We start from the raw sequence: 17562 nt of genomic DNA, 5'->3' as shown, positions 1-17562 counted from the left end.
CTAAATCTTGGAGATGACTAAACACACAGCACAGCTTCTTCCAACTCAGCTCTGCGCTGTCCTCAGCCACTGAGACTTGAAAGTAGAAGCTAAATCAGGTGTGTGTTATATGACATTATTCCTAGAAAGACATGATGAAATATTTATTTATCCCATACTAATAACAGACTAAAGTAACAATATCATTGAAGTCCAACTTGGGGAACCAATGAATTTTATTGAGGTTATCATAGTAATATGGATAAAGGGTTATTTATAGGAGCAGAAATGACTCAAAAAGAGCTGATTCACCAAAGCCTACCAACCCCAGCATGGGTGATGGCTACAAATTTGTAGAAATCTGGAGTCCACTGAACAATTTGCTGGCAGCTCAACAGGCTAGAAAGTAAGTAACACAAAGATATGTTTACTTATTAAGATAAGTCAGCTGGTGTCTGCCTCATCCTGCTATTGCTACTGAATGGAGAGAGTCTCTCAGCATATCTTATCGGTTATATAAGCTTAAGGAGGGAGGAACCTAGTGAATCTAGTCAGTTTCAGGGATTTCCTGAAGTTTTTGTCCTGTGTGCTTCCTGAGTTTTAATGACCTTTTCTTCAAGGTAGAAGGTTGTAGTCTCTGAGGAAACTGCTATACAACAATGAGTTTGAAGCACATATATCCCTTTCAGCTTTATACTGGACTCCTCTGGGCAAATTCCCCTGACCATCTTGGTAGTAGCCTACTAAGAAACATTGTTAAAGTTACATTCACTCAGTACCCATCAAGATCTGGACACCATGCTGGGCTTCACAGGCTCAGGAGGAAAAAAGACTGAATCACTGTCTTTTTTGAAATGGAAAAACAACCTAATACTCATTGTTTCCTGAGTTAGATGCTTGCAAGCCAAAGATGTCTTATATTGCACTGTTTCCAAAAATAATACAGTCCCTCCTTCAGTAACTCTCAACTGTACAATTCAATAGAGGAATTCAGTTGGGAGGAGTTTGTCCAAAGCCATTCTTTCTAGATGTAATGACTGCACTTTGTGAAGACTCTGTCTACCTGAATCCCGCTGGACACACAGCGAGCAAGGAACATTTGGCCAGGTGATACCAAAGTCTCTGGCCAATGTTGTCTGCATGTGGGCAGTTTCTCCTTAGTCCTATACTGTTTCATTCTTTAAAAGTAGACACCCTTCACATTCTAGTCAGTCCTTCCTCTCTAACCCAGCAGTGAGAATTCTCTGTGTATTTCCATTTACATGCCTTATTTTCAGCAAGATTAACAGCTGCCCAGGGATAGCAGCTTAAGATCCAACACACAGCAGGAATTAAATAAGTGCTGCCTCAAATGAAATGTATTGAAGTTAAAGATGGTAACATTGTGTTTTCCAACTAGGTTCACACTCACTAAGCCACAGTGTGAACAGCAAGTCCAGGGACAAAGAAGAGTAAGCAGGTCACAAGTAATGCTTGGTGGTGACATCACATAGCAATTTCCTGCTCCTGTTAATGTTCTAGGCGACTCATTCACTTTTGTCTTCCTGCATGCTTGACTGGAGGGAACATAGCCTGGGAGACCTGATAGAGACTCTTAGTCATCCCCTGAGATTAGACAAGTCCCCTCCAGAGTCACACATTGGAAATTAACATTCCTGCTGGAGTAACTTTCACTGTGGGGAGCATTTGCAAGAGAGAAGTCAGTCTAATAGCTGGGTGGTGTGCATAGTAACTACTAGAAACAAATGGAACAGGGTGGGTAGGAGGCAAGGGGACACAACCACAGACTACAAATCCTGTGTCAGACACGGGATCAGAAAACCTTAGCTGGGAATGACAAAGTCGGGAAGACCTGAAGACAGAAATGTTTGTACACAGAGAACTGTTGCTACTCTGTGGGTGAAGAGATGAATTAAAAGTGGCATGGGGGCCTGAGAAGTCAAAACTCAGAATGCCCAGGAGAAACAGAGGAATCCAGCTCCAACGGGCAATGGATGGCATTTCCTCTTACAGCTAGAAGTGGAAGTGGGAAACTTCCTTACCTGCCTTACAACCACTTCCGAGATTCTCATCTTGCTCTCAGTGCACAAATCTTCACCTTCCTAGTTCTAATCCGTGCCTTTCCCTTTTCTATCCTGAATTCTAAGTGAGCAAGCACTTAATGACATCCAACACACCTGAAAGATTAGAGTGGCACTTACCTCAGCAGACGTGGGCCAGGGAAAAGGATGGTAAAAAATGAGTCTGGGGTGCCACTGAGCTATGTGCCAAACACCTGTTGCAAAGTCTTGGAAGCATCAGAGTGTGCCCTCACTGACTAGAAGTTGTGTGAATCTGCTCATGGGGACAAGAAACAGGAGGAACTTCACATGGGAAGTTCCCTCCACTGCATGCAGGTGCAGGGGAATGTTAAGAATTTTGCCATTTCAATATAGGACCCTTGGGACATATAGACTCTAGAAGACTAAAGGATGGGGCCCTTCCTTTAGTTTGAGGTCCAGGAAGCCTGGCTTCCACCATGTCTGAAACTAATACAATTGTACTTAAATAATAAAATCATGAGGATAAATATACATATGAAAGATGAAAGTAAAATAATAGGATTGGGTTTTTAAATGTGAGTATAAAAGACTAAATTCTCACTCCCTCCCCTACCTCTGTGTGTGTGTGTGTGTGTGTGTGTGTGTGTGTGTGTGTGTGTGTGTGTGTGTGTATGTGTGTAAACAAATATACATTATATAAGTTGCAGAAATGCTGTGGTAAATGGGCTTTTGTGAATTAGAGTTGCTTTGTGTACAGAAGATCCTGTGTTCAATCCAAATGACATGCAAATCTAAATGAATTATTTGTTTGTGACCTCTTGCCTCTGACTATTTTCTACCCCCATGTTTTCTTTGACTGAGTGTCTTGAACTTTGATGGACAAGACACTTCTGTGTCCTATCCATTACCTCCTCTGTGCACCCCACTTCCCTCCAGAGAGACGTCTGGCACTCATAGCCTCCTGTTACACAACAGCCTACCAAGGCAGGAGGCTCAAGATAAGTCATCCAAGCCATTTCCTTGTGACACCACGAGAAGAGGAAGAACCAAAAGAAGGAACTGAAGGGTTAACTCTAAAGACTATGCTCTGTGAGCGGAGACCTGGAGGTCCAGTGGGTACGAAGAGGGAAAATGGGGACGAAAGAATGGTCAATTCACAAGCCAGACTCCCCGAGCAGGCAGAACTGGAGGTTGACAGCGTTGGGAGGAGGGATGCCAGGTGGATCCCTGAGAGGGCTTCCAACCACGAGTGCTCCTATGTGCTTGGTACACGTATCTATCAGTATTCCATCGGGTTTTCACATCTACAAGTATTCTCATTGCAGCCTAACTTACAGTGTAAATGTATGGCTGGCTGCAATGACCTTGCCCTCTGTCTTAGCAGGGTTTCTATTCCTGCACAAAACATCATGACAAAGAAACAAGTTGGGGAGGAAAGGGTTTATTCAGCTTACACTTCCACATTGCTGTTCAGCACCAAAGGAAGTCAATCCAAGAACTCACGCCGGCTAGGAACTTGGAAGCAGGAGTGGATGCAGAAGTCATGGAAGAATGCTGCTTACTGACTTGCTTCCCCTGGCTTGATCTGCTTGCTTTCTTATAGAACCCAAGACTACCAGCCTAGGGATGGCACCACTCACATTGGTCTGGGCCCTCCCCCATTGATCATGAATTGAGAAAATGCCTTACAGCTGGATCTCATGGAGGCATTTCCTCAAGGGAGGCTCCTTTCTCTGTGATAACTTCAACTTGTGTCAAGTTGACACACAAAACCAGCCAGTACACTCCCTTACATAGAAAGGTTTGCCTAAACTCTTTTTTAATTAACATATATGGATTCTCGCAAGCAGTGTTTTATAATTAAAAAATCAGGCCATGTAGTATGCCCACCCTTTATCTGCTGTGTGTCACCCCACACATCTATTGCTCTTAGAGAGTCCTTTCACATGGTCTCATCAGACTGTACTATGTGGACAAGCTCCTGTCTGCCCAGCTCACTGATGATGGACAACTGAGGAAATGCCAGTTTGGCTACTGTGATTAATAGCGTGTACATCTTCTGAGCACATGGGGCCGCATTTCCCTTGGGTTCATGCTTGGGAGTTAGGTGCTGATGAACAGATGCAGGGAAATTTTTGGAAGCTGTCCAATGACAGGACATCAAATAACACATCCTATAACCAACTTCATTCCCATCCCCAATACCCAGTAGAGTTTGTCTTTTAACTTGCAGTACAGCTCTATAAATTGTAGGTATGAATTTTACAGATATCTTCTGTCTGTGGACACCTGTGATTTTTGTGAATAAGAATTTCAGTCTTAGCTGTGTCAGGATTCTTGTGGAATGGTAGTGCTTCCACAGCTGTGTTGTGGAAGTTTAGGGCTTGGAGGACAAGAAGATATCTCCCTTTTGTTTTCTGAAAGTCGTTTCATTTCATGTTTAATCAACATAAATTCATTATCCGGAAAGGCCTGACTTGGCAAAACTTCACTTCTTTCTAAGACTACGGAAGATCTCGTAACTTCCCCGCAATGTTTGTTAGACAAGCTAGATCAGGTTCAACTGAGAGAAGAGCATCCTCGAATTGTAAAAGGACAGAATGAAGGAGAACGCACAGGTTCTTCATGGCAAATCAGACTTTGTTACAATCAGTGAGATTTTGTGACGAAACCAATATAACTCTGGAAATAGAGAGCCCTGTCCTGAAGTTGGTGAAGGGTCTCCAGGACAACCCTCAGCACACAGGTGCTCATCGGGACCACTGAAGATGATACTGCAATGTGACTTAGTTAAATTAACAAAACAAAAGTTAAATACAAAGAGTGAAGATTAAATATCCATTGTCTCATTCTTCAAATAATGTTTTATGTAAACAAACTGAAAAATATCTTAATTAAAAGTATTACAATTAATAAACACATTTAACAAGCGTGTGAATGGTAACAAGTGAGCGAAGATGAAAGTTTTAGAAGATATTTATGGTGGCTTCAGAAACATAACAACAAAATCTCTGTGCAGAAAACTACAAGATTTCTGTGAAATTTTTTTTTTTTAAAAATTAAATAGTGATAAATTAGAAGACTTTATGTAAAATTGAAGTGGCAGTTTCTGGTTGTGTCATGTGATGCAGACTCATATGATGTTTTGTTGAGATAAGACCCCTGGGAGAATACATGATGTTTGGAGGGAATATAAATAGGACCCAATGGACAGTGGCAGGGTGTTTACAAAGATAGCCTTGTAATGCTTCAATGGTCTCACATCTTCGCTTCTTTGAGAGGCATGGCAGAGAACTATCTAGTGTACAGCTAGCTGGTCCTGGTCATTCCTGCTAACTCATGCTGATTTGAGGAGTCCTGGCTGTTTCTGCTTGGTATCCTGACTCTACTGACCTGAACTGTTGGTATCCTAACAAAGGAGACTGGAATCGCCCTAAAGAACTACTCCTGAAGGTCCACATCTCCTTCTCCTATTTACCATCTTTTCTCTACGACCTTTGGACGGTGGGCTAGAAAATGGCTCAAATCACTTGAGAGCCCTTATTGAACATAAAATACTATGAATTGTCCCTAAAATGATCTAATTTTATGCAACTCCATCCAATAAAAATCCAAAGCAGTATATATTGTTTTTTTACCCTCCTGTTGTATTGTTGTGCTGTTGTGTTATTGTGCTGTTGTGTTATTGTGTTGTTATATTATTGTGTTATTATGTTGTACTGTTGTGTTATCATGCTGTTGTGTTGTGCTGTTGTGTTGTTGTATTGTTGTGTTATATTGTGTTGTTGTGTTGTGGTGTTATGCTGTTGTATGTTGTGCTATTGTATTGTTGTATTGTTGTTTTGTTGTGTTATGTTGTATTGTTGTACTGTTGTGTTATTATGTTGTTGTGTTGTACTGTTGTGTTATTATGTTGCTGTGTTGTTGTGTTGTAGTCCCTAACATGTAGGATCTCACTATGTGGTTCACATAGCCATGGAATTCACTATGTATCTGAGGTTGGGTTTGAACTCTTACTACCTTAACTTCCAATGGCTGGAGTTACAGCAGTGAGCCATTGCACCTAGGGATCTTGTCAAAATCTTTGTACATGTTTTATAAAACCTGAGAAAGAAAGCAATGCTCTGACATCACTGTATCTCTTACTCTTTGTGTATATTTTTATCTCTTTTTATGAAACTCCTTTTGTGGTAAAGTTCAGGGAATATTTTATTATACAGTTCTTGTGTGCATTTTGTTAGATTTATTTCTCCGGTGCTTTAAGTTATATTGTATATTTTGCTTTCTTTTCATATGTGATTCAAAGAGCATGGCATATTGTAGCAACAAAATGATGTAAATCTGGCTACACACATGAAATTCCATCACACATGAAACAACGTCCCAATAATTCTCTTTGATTCAAGCCCAAAAATGTCACAAAATTAATTTCACTCTACATGAAATAATTATTTGTTTTACTGCTTTGTAGGAAAAAATGACGATAGTAGAAATTACACAAGAGTCCACCTTATCTATGACTAACTTGCAACATATTCCAAATTTTTTTGTAAAATTAGACTTCTAAAACTAAAATTGATGGAAATAATGGCCAAAACAATAGTTATAAATAAGTAAGAGAAGGTGAATTTCATGTGTATAGTAAGCTATCAAATCATTGGTATGGAATAAGTTATCAGTGTAATATGAAATTCCCATTTAGAGCACTTCAGTGAAAATTTATAATAGGATTTATATAGTTAACAAGGGAATATACGATTGAGATTTTCCATAAGCGATTCAGCTGCACAGCAAAGGAGTTTGAGCAAGGCTTGAGAGGAGGCAAGCCTAGGAATGGCTCAGCAAGAAGACTTCCTGGATACAAGAGGAAGCTATTTGGACAATGGCAGAGTGAGGCTCTCATGTATGGGTTTAGCTGACGTCACTTTATTGCTATGTTCCTTTAGCAGAACAATAGAATTTAGTTTTTCCCTTGATCCACGTCCTATCTAGTCTCAAGTCCTTGACTATCTAGTGTCAGGCAAGGGTTCCATCTCATGGGGTGGACTTTAATCCAATCAGATAGTGGTTGATTACTACCACAACTTTGTGCCGTGGTTGCACCAGTGTATCTTACAGGCTACCATCGTAGATTGTTGCTGTGTTGGTGTTTATCATTTTTTCTTTGGTAGTGTCCAGAGTAACCTCCAGTACCATGAACACATAATCAGCATAGATGATGGCTCTAGTTAGAATACAGCTTGACTTCTCCATGTTCAATGAGATGTGCAGATATTGTCTTCAGTAATAAGGCCTTACTGTCAGTTTGGGTGGAGCAACCAAGAGCCTTGGCAACGGTCTGAGTTGCTTACAGGTTTCCATAGGGAATCCCTTTGAACCGTGATTCAACTAAATGTAACTCACTCCTGGCACTTGATAGCAAAGAAAAGAAAGGGGGGGAAGAGAGCGGAGAGAAGAAAGAAAGTCTATAAATGCCATATTGCCTCCCCCATTATTTGGTGACTCCATTTACATTTCTTTCCTCTCTCTGTGTGTGTATAGTATTGCTAAACCCTGCCCCGTGCAGAATTTTTTTTTTCCCTAAAACTGCAATGCAAGCATTTCTGCCACTGAACTGTGAGGCTGACTCAGGGTTAAGATTCTCCTCCCTCCTCATCTGCTGCTTCCTCATAAAAGACCTGCTGCCTCTCACTAGAAACCAAGCTGAAGAGAAACATCTGAACCTCCTGTGCAGTCGAGGAAGACGTCATGTGTGGGCTCAAACGAAGGCGATAAAATTCATTTGTATGGTTACATATGCACACACAGCAGAGGAGAAACAAGAGAAGAACACTGCCTGTCCCGAAGGAGGTCTGAGAAGCACAGGCATGGGACAGATGATTAACGACCTTGTCAATGGCCACCGGCCATGCCTAGCTTAGCAAATGTGAGCTGAAGGTCCTCTGGGACCAGGGTACTGGCCATTACTGCCAAATGGACGGCAGCCTCCTGGGTTAATTTAATGCTATACAAACGCCAGGTCCCTGCTGCTTTGTTCATTGGCTGTTCAGAGTAAAGATGGGTTTAGCATTTAACCCAACATCAGATGCAAGTGGCCTTTGCACACATGTAAGAAAGGATATCATGAGTACACAGGCGTAAATAGACCTAAAGCCACAAAATTTTGCAGGAAGCTGCAAGGCGAGATGTTAATACTTTTTCCATGGTCACACAGCTAATAAGTGGGAGACCTGGAGCAGAGAACAGGTTGCATATGCTCAGCCAGAAGTGTCCTCTCTGTTCTTACCCACCAACTCTGAGCATCGGAATCCTGGCAGTGTAGACGTTCCCATGCCAACTATGGATTATTTGGGGGATGGGTTGTAAAGGTTACACACACACACACACACACACACACACACACACACACAATGTATACTTCCACTAGTACACACTTTCTCTAGAACATTCTGCCATGTCCTTTCATCATTTGAGGCCCAAAATCCTGACTGAGGGTGACAAGGGATTGAAGCAAGGACACACACACACAAACACACACACACACACACACACACACACACACAGGGAGATTCTGGGATTGTGTGTTTTCGGTCTCATAGGGCAACTTCAGCATCTCAGAAGTTCAGTGTATTTGTTATGTACCTTTCAACAGGGAGATGAGGTTACTGCAAACAGATACACAAGGAGTCAGGCTTAGATAATCTCCACAGGAGCAGTGTCTTCCAGAAAGAAATATCTGGGGAGAGAAAACCATGGTGGACATTTCCTGCACATTGTAAACGCTCACACATGGATCAGAGGAAGGCATTGCCATCCCTCTGAGCAACACTGGTGGAACACTTTGTCACACCCATGGGGCTAAAGCATGACATGATGACATGATGGTGCCCATGTCAACAAAGTACACTCCCTGAAGACATCTCTCACTCAGGGCTTGCTCTGCCCGCACAACCTATTTTAAACACACAGATGCCACAATGGTTAATAGAACACAGGATCCTCTACAAATGTTACTGCATTCATATACTTTAGGTCTTCAATTAGTGTTTGTTTATAATACAACCATCTTACCAGAATCTCTGTAGGCTAATATTATAAAAAGGATTTTACAAAACAAGTCAGGAGCCATAATACCAAAACTCACCCATTTCTTACACTCCACTTACAAATGTAAAAGAATGTTTAGGTGGAATAAGAGAACATTTGAGGGTCCCTTTCTTTCCCCAATCTGAGATAATTGTGGCATCTTGTGGCTTTCACTCAATAGCCCATCTGTGTGATGAGAGAGAACACCTACAAGTCTCCCTGAAAGGCAGCAATTGCCATATTGACTTTGCTGGTAAGTGCCGGTATTGTACCTGTGAATTGCCATGTAAATGAGCACTGGGTGTGTGGGAGAGAAATCATTTCATTAGGAAGTAAAGCTGGAGCTCTAAGCCACTCGAATCCTTGCTAGCATCACAAATTACTTTTAATGCATCTTTAAAACAGAACAAACAAAAGAACAAAGTCACTTTGCTTTAATTATTTGCATCTAGAACAGAAATTCTCCCATTATTGACAAAGGGCTCCATGAGTCCAAGTAGAATATCATCTTTCTTTGCAAACAAGACATGTCAGGAAAGCCTTGGCTCACACAGTCCTATGTTGATGAATTGTGTGTTCTTGTTGGTTGTTCCCCAGCCAGTGAGACAGAAGCCATTAGTCTCCATATACTGATAATCTGACTGGGTCAAATCAATTTTAGATGTACCCATGATCACTTAAAACCAAAAGGATTTTATAGTCCATCCTTTCTCACACTGACCCAATGTGTATGCAAACTATATTTGTAAAATTCATGTGCAAAGTTTCGTGGGTACTGGAAAGCAACAAGTTCAGGTTTGCTACAGCCTCAACTCTAGACAAAGATGTGCAGGCATGCTCAGATGGAGACAGGGAGAGCAGATCTGTACAGAAGAGCAAAGTCAGGCAGAACACCCCTGGTCATAGGAGCCTCTTCTTACCCCACTGAAATAGAGCTGGATGCTATGGATTTTGGAGAGGTCTCACCACATGCCCCTGCTACTGGAGACTTATCAATAGCTGAGCAAAATACCAAGGGGCCAAGCACAGCCATGGAGGACTAGGAAAATAGTAAGAATTGCCCCATTTTACTGTATGTTTCTTCAAGTCACATACCAGACAGGAGTCCTCCGTCCTCAGGTCATTATTGTCATAACTATTCTATGAGGAGTTACTCCGGTGTATCTTAGTTTAACAAAGGATAACAGCATAAGGATAGCAGAATGGTTTCCTTTCCTTTTCTTCTTTGTCTCTTTCTTTCTTTCTTTCTTTGTTTCTTTGTTTCTTTGTTTCTTTGTTTCTTTCTTTCTTTCTTTCTTTCTTTCTCTCTCTCTCTCTCTCTCTCTCTCTCTCTCTCTCTCTCTCTCTCTCTTTCTTTCTTTCTTTCCTTCCTTCCTTCCTTCCTTCCCCAAGATGGGGTTTTTCTGTGTACCCTTGAATGTCCTAGAACTCACTCTGTAGATAAGGTTTTCCTCAAACTAAGATTCGTCCATCTCTGCCTCCTGAGTGATGGGATTAAAGGCATAAACCACCATGTCCAATTAGAGGAGCAGTATTTTAAAGCAACAGGCATTGAGTCTCTTACAGCTTGCATCTTTTTTTTGGCAGTGACTGTCCCTTCAGGCTCTTACAGAATCAAAGGAGAGGCTGACATGGTTCAAGCTACACAGGGGTAGGAGAGATAGAGTATGGGGGCCTTGGACTTTAAAGAAGGGGCATGTGGAGGCAGGCTGTTGTTACTCACTGCACATATGGGAGCTGATTTGGGGAGACTGGAAACAGCAGACTCTGTATTGGTAGAGGAGTGGAGAGCTATGACTTTACAAAGATGGCTACATCCTCCTTTGTTCAACAGCCCAGCAGTCTTCCACTACTGCCCCCTAGAGTAAGAACCTGGGAGGAAGAAACCAGCAAAGCAGATGTATGCTCTGTAGAGCCATGGCACATCAGAGCTAAATTGAATCCTAAAGAATGAGTTTCTATGAAGTTTGTCACTTACCAAGGTACCCACTCAGCTTTGGAGAAACTAAGTCTGCAACGAGCTGGCAGGACTTGGCTCTAATGTGCTCCTCTAAGAGCCAAGATGCTTGCTTGAGAGATGCTTAGAATGGCACTCAAGTTGGTGTAACCAATGTATGCCTAAGTGGACTTGCAGCCCACTCACAAGGAAGAAAGTATGCCTGGTGCTAGAAACTTATCCAAGTACCTGGAGCTAGTAAGGTCATGGGTCTTAGAAGAGAATCTACTATCTATAGCCACATTATTAAGTCAGTGCAATGCCTCGCTGCATTCTATATATTATCCTTATAACTACAGACAAGTATAGATACCGCCCCTCATCACGGAAGCCTCTTTTTACAGCAAACAGAGACCATCAGAAAACTACAATTGAAGAGATCAATGGATCTTGGGGAGTCTACACCCAATAGATATATCTACATCACAACTCCTGCATCTATGGCTCTGGGAACATTGCAGAAAAGGGAAAGTAAAGAAGAATAAGGAGGAAGAGAAGGAAGATGAGAAGGAGGAGGAGGAGGAAAAGGGGGAAAAGGAGATGAGGAAAAGAGAAAGAGGAAGAGGAAGAGGAAATGTATCAACCAGACAGTTCTTCTCCTTTGGTTAGTGTGACTACAATTCTACTTGCGGAAATAGTAAAGGGAATTTTTTGTTTAAAATACAGGTATGCTCCTTGACAAATACACTGAATGCTAGGGGGAAATAAGGCTGTGTCCTTCCATGAGAAAGATCAAGAGGGATAAACTCCTTATATCTATTCATTCCATAAAAGCAAGTAACTCTATGAGGAAAGAGCCTTCATGAGCCAGTCACCTCTAAGAAACCCACCTCTTAAAAGTCTCCCATCACTAACAGCTGAATTGCAGTGGGGACATACTCAAACCATGGCAGCCGTTCATCACCAGAGTACAGACCAATGAGGTATGTCAAAATTCCAACACAATGAAAAGCCAGTTGTGCATTGGCTCCAGTAAAGAGAGCTGAACACATCTCACACATCAATGTATTGAAATTGCTCCTTGGGGGAGGCTCTTCCACTGCCTTGCATACATCCTGGAAATCGATGAGCACTATAGTGCACTCACTTGGATGTCTGCAAGCATAATTAATTAGCAAGGATTTAAGCCGCTGGGATGAAGCTCACTTTTCATTACTCACATTCTTAAAAGGCTTTGAGGAGATTTAATAATTCTTAGAATTTTAAGATGACTATTTCATACATTATGTCCCATCCACGGGGGGGGGGGGACGGGGGACGGGGACTGACTTCATTTGTTTGATCTTCTATTCGCAGCACATTTCACAATGTGTTCAAATCCTCTGATGAAACTGAAAGTCAATATTCTTTTCTAATTTCAGAAAAATTTCCACGCTATAATTGCGATCTCATGGTTAAGGCTCGTTCTTTAGCAGTCTTTCTCTGTTTGCAGTTATAGATGACATAGAGTTAAAATTAGAAATTTTGTGCTACTGAGCTCTCTGTTTTAAAACTTGTGCTGAGAACTCGATGAGATGTTAAAAGAAGAGTAATTTATGCATACTCTGTGCCGCTTCTGCACTCTCTGTGAGGCGTCCTTCTCCAGCTCTTGCATTTTGCTTCCTACCACATTGTTCATTGTCTAAGCACCTGGTCCTAATGGTAAGCCTAGTCCTCAATTCTGTAGATAGATGCCTCTCTCAGCCTCCTGCAATTCTCCAAATATGTTTTGCCATAGTGCCATGGTGAGCAGGCAAACAAGACTCAATTTACTCTAAGACCCTGTGTTTGATTCTCGGAGAAAGAGAGCAGGGGGAAAACAGATTTAAGACAGAGCCTTAATAACATCCAAGGACAATACGCACCTCTGTTTGTGTGAGTATGGGTGCACACGCATGTGTACGTGTGTGCACAAGTGACAGGTGGGTAACACAGACATGGAGGCTCCTTTAAATGTGTGAGAATAGCCACTGGCATCTTTATAACAACCATTAAAACAGAAGCCACACAACTGACACCTTCAAGAACTATGGGGAGTGTGAGGAGGCTCATAAGTAAAATCCTGCACCAATAGGAGATATCTCACGGGAATAAAACATAAATTAAATCTTCTATACGACAAAACTATTGAGTGCTTACAACAGCAAACTGAAAGATATCCTTAAGCATATAGAAAGAAGAAGTTATCCTCCACACACAGTTTAACATACAAGGGAAAATAAGAGCCAAGAAAATGGGGTGTATTCATAAATTCAAATGAAATTAGCATTGCACAAGTTAAAATGTATGCTGGGATTAAAACAAACAACTTAAACCTGCAATAATCATAAAAATACAAGTAAGATTATACAAGTTCAAGTGTTACAAAGATCTTTGTTAGAAAAAAGGCTGAAAGTATTGGACTTGTTTGTTTGTTTGTTTGTTTGTTTGTTTGTTTTGCTTTGTTTTTTGTTTTTCGAGATAGGTTTTCTCTGTGTAGCCCTGGCTGTCCTGGAGCTCACTCTGTAGACCAGGCTGACCTCCAACTCAGAAATCGGCCTGCCTCTGCCTCTCTGCCTCTCTGCCTCTCTGCCTCTCTGCCTCTCTGCCTCTCTGCCTCTCTGCCTCTCTGCCTCTCTGCCTCTCTGCCTCTCTGCCTCTCTGCCTCCCTGCCTCCCTGCCTCCCTGCCTCCCTGCCTCCCTGCCTCCCTGCCTCCCTGCCTCCCTGCCTCCCTGCCTCCCTGCCTCCCTGCCTCCCTGCCTCCCTGCCTCCCTGCCTCTCTGCCTCTCTCTCTGCCTCTCTGCCTCTCTGCCTCTCTGCCTCTCTGCCTCTCTGCCTCTCTGCCTCTCTGCCTCTCTGCCTCTCTGCCTCTCTGACTCTCTGACTCTCTGCCTCTGTCTCCCAAGAGCTGGGATTAAAGGCCTGCACCACTGCCCAGCTATTGCACTGTTTTAAAGGTAACCATGTTACAATTTCTAGGAAAAATAATAAAATTGGACATGCATATAATTTGAAAATGAGTCTTAGTGTCTACTGTGAACAGACACCATGACCAAGGCAACTCTGATAAGGACAACATTTAATTGGGGCTGGCTTACAGGTGCAGAGGTTCAGTCCATTATTATCTAGGTGGGAGCATGGCAGCATCCAGGCAGGCATGGTGCAGGAGGAGCTGAGAGTTCTACATCTTCATCTGGCTGCTAGCAGAATGCTGGCTTCCAGGCAGCTAGGAGGAGGGTCTTAAAGCCCATACCCACAGTGACACACCCACTCCAACAAGGCTACACCTTCTAATAGTGACATTCCCTAGGCCAAACATGTACAAACCATCACAATGAAGGAAGATAAACATTTTTAATTATTAATATAAAATAAATTCTGAAAGAAAAGACTACAGAGGAAGTTAGATACCCTGCCACAAAGTAGGATGAAATGTTTAAACACAAGTATGGCAACAACTTCAGGCTCAGCACAATGCTCCCATGATAAGTATCGGTGATATCAGATGAAACCACAATAAGCAATGTACACACCAGATGATGGACAGATTGAGTCTGTTAGCTTTTGGGTCACTATGGAAAGCTGGGTTCACAGTAAATACTCACTAGTATAATGCAAAGTATTAAGAGAAAAATAGAAGCCACGGTATGGCTACGGCATTTGGTGGAATTATACATAGCTTAATACACTAGTAATAGAGACACTTTCCTCAGCCTCACAAACACCATCTACAAGGAAACATTGTCACTGCAGATCACCGCTGTGACAGAGTGATGTTCTCAAGTGCACAAAGCCCCAGCCTTGATAATCACCAAAACAATAAAAGCTCCTTAGTACAATCAGTGACAAATGTTATGTCAGGTGGGCAGCAATGTGAAACTTTAGTTTTGAACTAAGGAATAATATTTGCATGCTCCTTTCAGTAATGTATTAGGGCGCTAAGTCAGCAAGGCAGGACAGAATTTACAATATAAAGGGAGGGTAGCTGATGAGGACCAGTCAGGATAGCCCAGCTCTTAACTCCAGCAATCAGGAGGTGGAGGGAGGGGAATCAGTTCCAGGTCAGATAGCCTGGTCAGTGTGTGGGGCTCCTTTACAAGTCAAGGAAGAGAGGAGGGAGATAGAGAAGAATGGAAGGAGGGAGGGGAGTGCAGAGGGAGGGACGGAGGAATGGAGAGAGGGAGAAAGAATAAAAATAATGTGTGTGAAAGGGAGATGATATGGTCTTCAAACCATGATTTTTACATAGGAAAAAATCCATAAATATCTGATTAAAACTTACAAAATAATTTAGTAAAATTTAAGTTTGTGAGAGAAAAATGTATGAAAACAAACTTATTTTAGGTAACAACAACAAAAATGCAATAAAAGAAACACAAAAATGAAAACTAAGTTAACAAATAACGATGAAATAATTTTAAAATATTTAGTAGTTTTGGAATGTCATTAAGGCATATTAGAAGAAAACCCAAGAAAATGAAAGCCATCCACTGATAGACTCAATTTTACAAAAATTCTTCTCAATTTTGTTTGCAGAATCAATTAAACCCAATTATTGTCATAGGCAAATTTTTACAAACTTGACCAAAATATTCTAAATTTATATGGACTTGCTATAGTTTTCATGTTGATGTTTTTTCAAGACCCACGTGCCTGAGGCCCTGTCTGCAGGGTGGCGGTGGGGGAGGTCAGACCCCTTTAGGAGCTGGGAGCCTGGAGGGAGGTCTTTAGGTCTTTGGTGGCATCTTCTTGAAGAGCTGTTTGGAACATTTGTCCTCTTTTCCTCTTTGCCTTCTGCCACTACTGGAGCACTTGGCTCTGTGCACTTCTCCACACACATGCAGTCTTGCCAGCCCAACCCTTTATCAACCTCATTTTCAAACTAAACTGTGAGCAAAGTAAGCCTCTGTCCTCCATAAGTCCATGATCTCAAGCTTGTTACTGTTGTGGGAATCTGACAAATCCAAGACTAGGGAGACATTTGACTTTCTGAGTGAGTAAAGAAAAAGAGTTGTGGAGGAAACTTGCCGACAGCATCTGAGGCTTTTCTACAAAGCTTCCATGGCTGGACAGAGGGATGTTGTTTCATGGACAGACTAACAGGGTGTAGGGAAGAAAACTGAACCAACATACAACATACAGAATAGATCTTGGCATAAGCTCAGAGTGGCACTGTGAGGAAATAGTGTCCTTTGAACAAACGCTTTTAAGATAGTTAGGTATCCACATGTAATCCTACATGTGACACTCAACTTTGCTTCAAGTGCTTGTGGTTGTTCTCACCTAAGAAGCCAACCCACATGGCCAGAGCTCACAGAATGACCTCACAGAACAATCTACTTTTAGCAGTTTGGCTGCAGCATGCGTATGTCTATTTCAGTCTCCATTCACTAGGTGGAGGGCTGTTTGTAGCCACAGACACTTAATCATAGTAGCTCGTGACACCTCATGGTACTCAAAAAGGGAATTTCCACATAAGAGGTGATGGATAATAATTGAATGGGGAGCCGGCAACATGTCTTGTCACGCCAACACATCAAAGTCATTGGCTTTAAACACAGAGATGGTGGTTCACAGTGGCCGTCTTAAAAACATCCTCCTTCAGGGCATCCATATCTCCTGTGCTATCGCCTCACTGATGAGCACATGTCTGCCTCTGAATAATTAAGGTTTCAAGAAGCAATCCAAAAACACTCAACTTCCTCCCAATGTGGACAGAGAACACCACAATTAAGATATTTGTTGTCAAAGAAATTAGTAAGAAGTCCAAGTAATAACAGATTGCTATAGTTCTTGAGACCATTAGTGCCTTTTTTTTCCCCTGCTGGAAGATAATACTTTTAAAAACATGGGATGGACACCACTTGGTACTAACAACAAACAGGAAGATGATGACCAGGGAGGAGCTGTGGAACATGAGCTGTAATTATATGATACATCGATTCTACCCTCTCTGGAAAGAAAGCACTTCCTACAATAGGCTCAGGTTTGCCATGACCTGGGCTGGCTATGCTCAGTTCTCTAGGGAATCGGCAGAAAGAGGTCATATGCAAACAAAATGTCCCAGGTTCTCAGAAACAGCCATTTCAGCCACTATTCTGACCTGCCCACATCTCTGTCACCTAGCAAGGGACAGCTTCCGTTTTCATTGAGTCACCTGAAGAGATCTCTCTTACCCAGTGAGCAAAAGCAGGTATGCAAAACATAACACAAATTCTGGAGGTGTTCTCCAGGGATGTCAGCCACGCACATCCTTCTTTACTTCTCAAAGTCTTAGGCGCATATGAGTCAGCTTGGAGCATCAAATGCTCCTGTTAATAAAAGATATCACCTATTTCCCAGGCCACTGGGCACTGAGAGGGAAGGCTTCCAGACTCCTGGGAAACCAGAATAGTCCACAAGTCTTCCAAAAGGCTCAAATTTTCTAAGTTCATCACAGGGAGACCGAACATACCTGCCCCATACCAACTGTACTCTTTACCCTAAGAAGTGTTCTTCAG

At 42.1% G+C, this 17562-nt stretch overlaps 1 long non-coding RNA gene across 1 annotated transcript in view; it reads right to left on the bottom strand.

Moving 5' to 3' along the window:
- Gm3772 (predicted gene 3772) overlaps window positions 1-17562 on the bottom strand; it is a 97991-nt gene that overhangs the window by 73841 nt on the left and 6588 nt on the right. The gene's annotated exons all lie outside the window — the stretch shown is intronic.

Source organism: Mus musculus, chromosome 13 (genome assembly GCF_000001635.26).
Source record: "Mus musculus strain C57BL/6J chromosome 13, GRCm38.p6 C57BL/6J".
Lineage (NCBI taxonomy): Eukaryota > Metazoa > Chordata > Mammalia > Rodentia > Muridae > Mus > Mus musculus.
Note: the sequence above shows the minus strand (reverse complement) of the source record. Positions and strands in the feature narration are given on the sequence as shown.